Source organism: Hevea brasiliensis, chromosome 13 (genome assembly GCF_030052815.1).
Source record: "Hevea brasiliensis isolate MT/VB/25A 57/8 chromosome 13, ASM3005281v1, whole genome shotgun sequence".
In the NCBI taxonomy this organism is placed as follows: Eukaryota; Viridiplantae; Streptophyta; class Magnoliopsida; order Malpighiales; family Euphorbiaceae; genus Hevea; species Hevea brasiliensis.
The window spans coordinates 68,434,618-68,443,576 of NC_079505.1; positions in this window are offsets into that span (position 1 = coordinate 68,434,618).

An 8,959-nucleotide genomic window follows, 5' to 3' on the forward strand; every position below is an offset into this window, starting at 1 on the left:
AATCAAACATATGGTGCCATGAGCAACATGATGGCGTACAAAATGACAATCAATTTCGATGTGTTTGGTACGCTCATGAAATACATCATTATGAGAAATCTGGCACTTCTATTATCGCAATGGAGTATTGTGGCGGAAGAATGAGTGACATAATAACCACCGTAACCAAAGTAATTGGATGTAGCATCAAAGAGCACGATATTGATTACGTGCAACAACGTGCTTTTTGCTACGCCAAGAGATAAGAGAATTACCCAAGAAGAAACAATAACCATTGTAGAGCGACGATAGTAGCGGATAATACTAGGGAGGAGGTAGCGGAAAAGTGCAAACCATGAAAAAGAGTGCCTTTGATATAACGAAGGATTAGAAATGAGTTGAGCGAGGAGCGGACATAAATATGAAATATCGAGATAAACAAGACTGATATAAAGTAGGATCATCAAGAGGAGTGCCATCAAGAGGTGTAAGTTTGCAATTGAGCTCCAATGGGGTTGATCTTGTTTTCTGATGCTCGCTTCGAGAAAGTAAGTCGGATGCATACTTGGCTTGAGATAGATAATAGCCATCAATTTTGAGAAACTTCAAGGCCCAAAAAATGAGAGAACCGTCTTTCATTTCAAAATGTTGATTGAGATAATGTTGTAACTCTAAAATACGGATGAATCATCTCCTGTTATTATCATATCATCAACATAAAGCAAGAACAATACCAAGTGAATAATGCGTAATCATGTGGACTAGAGAGAAAACCAAGTTGAGCAAGAGTGGAACTAAATTTGGCAAACCGAGCTTGTTTTAATCCATATAAGGCTCGTCAGTTTGCAAACCTTATGAGGAGAATGATAACCGGAGGAGGATGCATATAAACCTCTTACTCTAAATCACCATGAAGAAAAGCATTTTTAACATCCATCCGGAAAAGTTTCCATTTACAATAGCTAAGAGAAATAGATGTTAATCGAGCAAAAGTTTCCTCATAGTCGATACCATACTCTTGAGTGTACCCTTTGGCTACTAAGCGAGCTTTGTAGCGTTCAATAGTTCCATCGTCTTGATTTTGTAAATCCATTTGCAACCAATAGGAGTCTTGTTTGGTGGAAGATCAACTAAATCCCAAGTATGAGTTTTCTCTAAAGCTGAAGTTCACCAAAGATGCCTCACGATAAGAATGAGGCTCATGAAGGGTTGCAATAGTAGAGTAACAATGAAAATCGGAAAGATAATGAGGAGTTTCTCTTACACGGTAGAAGAGTAGTGCTAGGAGGAGATGCGATCAACAAGATTCAACGTGTAGTTGGGCTAATATTGAGCACATCACAATCACTGGATCACTTGGAAACACTCTTTGGAGGAGTCGGTGAAAATAGAGAGTCGTGATGAAATTTGGAAAGAGAAGAGAACATAGTATTTTCCCAAAAGGTAACATGACGAGAGATCGTAACTTATTAGAAAGCAGATCCCAACAACGATACCCTTTGTGTTCAATGCCATAACCAAGAAAACAACATGGTTCTAATTTGGTATGTTCATGAGGTTGTAAAAGAACAAAAGAAACACATCCAAAAGGTTTAAGGATGGAATAGTCGGAGGTTGTCCAAACAACTTTTCAAAAGGAGATAAATTATGAAGAACCAAGGTAGGAAGACGATTAATAACATAAATGAAAAGTCGCTTCTCCCAAAATTTTTACGACATGAGGCGTAAAGAAGAAGAGTAATCAAGAATATGGCGATGCTTGAGAGGTGTGAGGACAAGAACGTTGAACAACGGTGCCTTGTTGACTAAGAAATCGCAAAGAAGAATCCCGATATTCCATGGCATTAGAATTTTAATGTCACAAGAGAATCGAGTTTTAATCATTTTTGCAAATGTGATGTAAATTTGTGATAACTCGGATCGATGTTTCAAAAAATATATCCAAGTAAACGAGAATAATCATCAATAAATATTACAAAATAACGAAAACCATTTATTGAAGAAATAGGAGAAGGACCCCAAATGTCGAATGAATTAAACCAAAAGGAGAGTAGTATTATTATGGGAAAAGATAATGCAGTTGTTTTGCAAGTGACAATTTAAACAATTAAATGACTCAAACTTAGTAGATCCTAATAATCCATGAGAAATTAAAGGTTGAATTTTAGAAGCATGACCAAGACGAAGATGCCATTGGTGAATGGAGGAATTAGGGATTGTACACAAATCTCGAGGAAGATGTAAAGATGTAAGCTCAAATAATCGACCCACTCACCCTCCCCAAGAATCTGTTTGTGGATCGACACCATGGTGAGAAAAATAACATTTAGTCCTTTTTCACACAATAAGATTGAGTGCCAAATTAGGGATATAATAGGTGTCGGGAGATGAAGATTTGAGGTAGACACATGACCGATGTGTGATGTTCATTTTAGTACCATTTGCGTATGGATTGGTGGTAAGGAAGATACAAGACAAGAATTTAAGATTAGTGGTCATATGATTACAACATGCAGTCAAAAGCCAATAAGAATTAGAGAATTAGAAGAGATAACCTGCTTGAATAGTGCCTCAAGATCACTCATGGTGATGGCGAGCCCTCAGGAAGATCCGGGCTTTGAGACATTCTTGAATTTAGAATGCCCTCCTTTTGATCTTGGAGGCGTGTGGGACAATGTTCAAGAATATGACCGTAACCATGACAATATCGCATTTTATGGTAGGACAATATGCAAAAGCATGACCAATTTGATTACAATTCTTACAGAGTTGATTGCATGTGAGGATCGAGTAGTTGCAAGAGCACTTCAAATTGAGGAGTTTTATCCGAGTCTCTTCAAAAATAATCTCTTGAATACAATGATGGGAGTGGATTTCGATGTAGCGCCTCATATTCGATCGAAGAGCCATTAGAACTTGAATGAGATGAAGATGATCTTCACCGATTTTGGCACGAGATATTTGATTCCAAATAGGTTGGACTGCAAGAAAATCATTTCTTGTTTCATTATGAAGAGTAGTCCTAATAGTGGGCAAGTCCATCGATTAGCCAAAAATCGATTTCTTTTGCGAGTCATAATTAGCGATGTGGATGGAGGTATTGCGAAACGGTGATGATCGATGATTTTTACTATCCCAATCCTCAAGACGGCAAATTTTGCATCGTTCATCGTTCTCTCTTGTCGGCGTGATATCTCCTATCAAAACTTTTCATTCCTTGAACCCAAAGATTATAGTTGGAACAATAGGTTTTGAAATATCGATTTCTCCATTGATAACAAGATGAGGAAAAAATGGTATAATAATAGGTATGAAAGAATGAACTTGTAGAGAGAGAGAGACCCCAAAAACTAGAAATAAAAGTTTTATGGCTCTGATACCATGTTAGAAGAAAGAATACAAGTAATGAAGAAAAGGATTGTGTATTTGTCTGTGTCCCATTTACAGAGATATTACATCTATTTATACATGAGAATATGAACTAATTTGGACAAGAATAATAATTGCTATAATTATGCTACACAAATCTCCTATAATCATGCTGATTGCTGTAATTATGTTACACAAATCTCCTATAATCATGCTGATTGCTGTAATTATGCTAACAACTTGAATATTTTAAAAATATAAATTTTAATAGTGTTTAAATATTATTTTAATATTATCTAACTAATTTACAATACTTCCATTTATATATATTATTTAAATATTATTTTACTTCTAAACATATTTTATAAATTATTTAATTGTTTAAATTTTAATTTAAAAGATTAGTTTTAAAGATTAATATTAAATCAAGTAATAAAGTATATTATTTTATTATTGTTAATTTTGGTTCCAAATTTAATTATTATTATTATTATTATTATTATTATTATTATTATTATTATTAGGGTTTGATTGAAGAGTTTTGGACTCGATTGAAAAGTTTTGAAAAGTATAAGGACCTAGTGGAAATTAAAAAAAAAAAAACCAGCAACTTTCTCTCCCCCTCCCATGTTCTCTTTCCTCTCCCTCTCGTCACTCTCTTTCTCCCTCTGTTTTGCAACTGCCAATGAAGCTACAGCCACCAACAGTGGTCGGTGAAGAAGCTTCACCACCTAGCAATGCCGACAAGTCATCAGCCGGCCAGAGCAGCGCTAGGCATGATTCCAACTTCATCTGAAGCTCAATTGGGACGTTTTTGGTGTTGTTGGAAAGTTTATTTCATGAGCTTTCTTTTAAGACCAATTTCGCCAAATTTCAATGGGAGATAAGTTTTGGGTTTTTGTGACTTTGCAACTAAATTTCAGTCAATTGGCAGCTAGTTTAGACAATCGGACCCAGGGATTGTGATTTACACTTCTCAAGCTTTGTTTTGACAGTAATTACGCCTTGATCAAAGATCAGACGAAGAAGATGCTCATCGAACGACCTAAACTAAATCAACTGATATCGGGCAATCAGAGCAGAGTTTTGATGAATCGTTAGTTGATCTGTCACCAGCAGCTCATGCGCATCCCAAATATGCACTTAGATCAACCATAACTAATCGTTGCTAGAGATTGAGTTTCTGGCCTGATTCGAATGCCCGATGATCCGTCCTAAAACATAGTCAATATTACAGTCATTTTCAGCATTTTTAAATGCTCAAAATGCATTCCATATGGCAGTTTTTGTAAATGTAATCTCGAACTCAAGTTGTGTGATTTTTACTAAGTTCTAGACTAGTTAATTAATTTGTAAAATTTTCCTCGTATACTAAAAATAATTAAAATAAATTTTATGGGCCTTAAGATGATGAAAAGGGCTCCCATAAATATTTTAAAATTTTTGAAGGGTTTTTTTTATAATTAATTGGACTTAAATTAGGGACCTAGGCTGGAGTTTAGATGATTGAACTTAAATTAGTTCTTATAGGCCTTAGATGGTCATGTAATATTATTGTTGTAGGCCATAGACCCTGTGTGTTGCTTTTTGCTGAGTTATAAAGGAGACTCTATCGAAATTTTAGCAAGACCATATGATTTATTCTTGCTTCTGTAAATTAAATTAATTAGTTGATTTTGTCAGTATTTTGATAAATATCAGTATATCTGTATAGGCAATCAAGCTGGCTATCTTCTCCTCATAGCCAAACTAGCTACAGTCGAGTTAATCAGTCTGTGAGTTAGATATTAATAATTTCTTTTATAATTTCAATATTATTTATATTTTGGCATGCTCATGCATTTTATAAATATATTTACATACTTAGTTAAATAAATTAGGAGCATTTTTATTGTTTCATATTTATTTATTAATAATTATTTGTGTTTGTCGCCTTGAAAATAATTTGGAGCTGTGTATGTGTTATATATGGCATATGATAGGTATAAATTGAATGGATAGTCGCGGCTTGAGGTAGTCTCACTGAAATCCGGTCCTTATGGTTATGAAAAGTCGAGGTGAAGCACGGCTTTGAATTGATCTCGCTGACCCCCACATTTGGATTTAAGTGAAAGTTTGGCTGGAATTGAGCTTGCTGGCAGGATTTGGATTGAGAGAGCTACATAAAAGTATTAATGTGATACACTGAGTGCGTGAATAGCTCCAAATCATCTTCTCGTGCGAATATTGGATGAATTATTTGTTATATGTGATGAATGTGCATTTCATAGTAGAATTGTATTAGTTTAGGTAATTATAGAAATTACATCTATAATCAATATCTAAACTCTCTAAGTCGAATGCTCATTCATGTTTAAATATTTTTTTCCAGGTTGTAGGAGAAGTAAGTTTATTTTCGAGTTTGATCTGTATTTTTTCTCTGCAGGTTATGATACTTTTTAGTTAGTAATTTTTATTGTGTTTATTTATTTATCTATTTATTCAATTACTATAACTCTGTTTGTGAAATCGGTGTATATATTTATTGTATTAAGTAATGAAAATTTAAATGGTTGTTGCATGATGGTATCAGAGTTGAGTTAAGCTCCTCTAGTTGTGAATTCTAATGGTTATTGGGCTAAGCTGGTCTAAATTAATTTATAATATTTTAATTTATTTTGTTTTGTATTTTAGACTTTGAATTTGAATTTGGTTATAGATTTGGAAATAATGAAACTTACTACAAGTTTTGGGGCCTTTATATCAATTCAGGTCCTAATACCGGTCTGACCCATGGAATCGAGTTGTGACGTTTAATTATTATTTATTTTATAAAAAAGAATGTGTTTTTATTAATATATTTAGATAAATTATAATCAATAGATAATTTTTATTTATTCATTGATAAAAATATATAATATTAATATATGAATATTCATATCATTAATGCTAATAAAATATTCTTCGTATTTTGTATCATTTCGAAGATTTTTAAATTTTTATATATTTTAACTTATGAAAGTTTATTTTGTAATAATATTAGTTAATTCTTTCCCTTCATTTGTAACAATATTAAAAAAATTTTATATTTATATATTTTTTAGTTATATATAATTTAATTTTTGTTAAATTATATTTTAATTATTTGCATTAAATTTTAAATAAAAAATATTTTTAATTTTTATTTATATAAATTTTATAATTTTTATGTTGTAATTATTATTTTGTATCTGTATTATATGTTTTCAATTTTTTACAAATAATTTGTTCATTCATTAAATTTTTTTTAAGTTAATAATATCTAAAATATTAATATTGCATTACACTTTAAAAAAATTGGCGCCAAACCAAAACCGTTTTCAGAATAGAGCTGAGACGCGTGTCAACAAGGGCTCAATCAGATAATTATATCATTTTTTAATCATTTGAATTAATTTTAAAATTTATATAAATTTAAAAAATTTAATCCTAATTACAATCCAAAATAAATTGATTATAGAAAATTAAAATATATATTAAAAAATTATTTTCTAATAAAACAAATATATTTTAAAATAAAAAATTAACTCTAAAACGATAATATTAAACTATAACAAAATAATCAATAATATTATTAAGAGTTTTAATAATAATAATAATCAAATATCGAGATAAAATCTATTGTAAGAATTGATCGATAAAGAGTCTGTAAGAAGAAACACAATCTCTGTGTGTGGTGTTGTTCTTAATTATAAAGCATTGATCACCAGGCTGCATTGTTGAGCAAACACGACTAAAAGAGAAAGCATATATATCAATTTTAATATGATCAGTGGTCACCAACATCAAGCTTCTCAAAATAAAGCCTATGATTATCTCACCTTCGTAATTTAAAATGTTCTAAATTAATGAATAGTTTTACAAACATAAATAATATAAATAACGAGATTTATTTAGTATTACGAGATGCTATTTACAAAAAAAAAGTACTTTTTAAAATATGTTAATTAATAATATCAAATTTTATTTAAAAATTAAATTAATATATAAATTTCATATTATATATTATTTTATAAAAATTAAAATAATAAAATATATCTAAATATGTCAAATGAGTTATATTAAATCATGTTAAAGGCATATTAAATAAGTCAAATTATATTAAAAAAATTTAGTTATATCAAAGTGTGTTAAATAAATTGAGTTCTGTAAAATTAATTTAATATTAATTATATTATAGTTTCTTGTTATTCTTATAATATTTTTTTTAAATTATGTTTGTGTTTAAATATTTAATGTAATTTATTAATTATATTGTATATATTTTATTAATTTTAATTAAGTATATGCCAATATGCCATCTGTTGACGGAATTGTGATCGTACGTAAGGGTAAGATTCTTGGCATTACAGCAAGCAAGGTGTGGTCCTGTGGATGTACTTTATCCAGTTACATGATCCTCAAGAAACCACAACCACCAGATCACAACCCACGCGGAGAGAGAGGGATATTATCATCCATTCATTTCAGACAAATGATCTCAGCCTTTGGATTTTGATTTTCATCTGATGTTCTTGCATACCAACATCACACGCGACAAAACTAATTGACATTCCTCATGCGTCACGTTCTTGCACAGGCGAATTCCAGGTAAATTGTCATGTATCTTGTGTCGTTTCGTATTTCACTTATATTCTTTAATTTTAATTTATTATTAAAAATTTTTAAATTTTTAAATTTTAATTTTAATTTTATTTCATAAAAATCTCACTAACATGCTGTAATGAATTTTAAATTAAAAAATAATAAAATTATCTTTTTATTTTTTTTCTCTCATATTCAAAAAAATCATTCATTGTAATTACCATATGGATCAATCATAAAAATATCAATATCATCATAATAATTTACTTTAAAAAAAATAATTTATCATTTACTAGAAAATATTAAAATTACAATTGTAGATATGATACCATAACTTAGAAGGATTTTTTGTCCTGAAAATCTATTATTGCAGGTTAGAGATATTTTTTATAAAATAAAATTAAAATTTAAGAATTTTTTAGTAATAAATTAAAATAAAGAGACAGAAATTAAACACTGAGTATATTTCAATAATAGAATATAAAAATTACCCCCAATTTTGTGGTAAAAAAAGCTTAGAGGTGACATTTTTAAATAAAAAAAAAATAGCTGATTAAATAAAGGGTTTTACAATTCGGTTGATGGGTTTTACTCTATGTTACACTCTAATCTTTGTATTTTGAGAACTTAATTATTTAACTCTTAACTTTTACACTATATTATACTTTAGTCTTTAGATTTTGAGAAATAAATTTTTTAATCTCTGAATTTTATACTATATCACATTTTAGCCCTATAATTTTAATATATAGACAATTTAATCATTTTATCAATGAATGAAATTATTATAAACATTAAAATTATATAGACTAAATTATTGTATATATTAAAATTAAAGGGATTAACTAATTTATTTCTCAAAATTTAGAGATTAAAGTGTAATATAGTGCAAAACTCATGGGACTAAATAATTAATTTCTCAAAATCTAGAGACTAAAGTGAGGGCCAAATTCAGGGACTAAATTGTAAATTTTTCATAAATAAATTAACTTTTTTTTTTACAATTGGA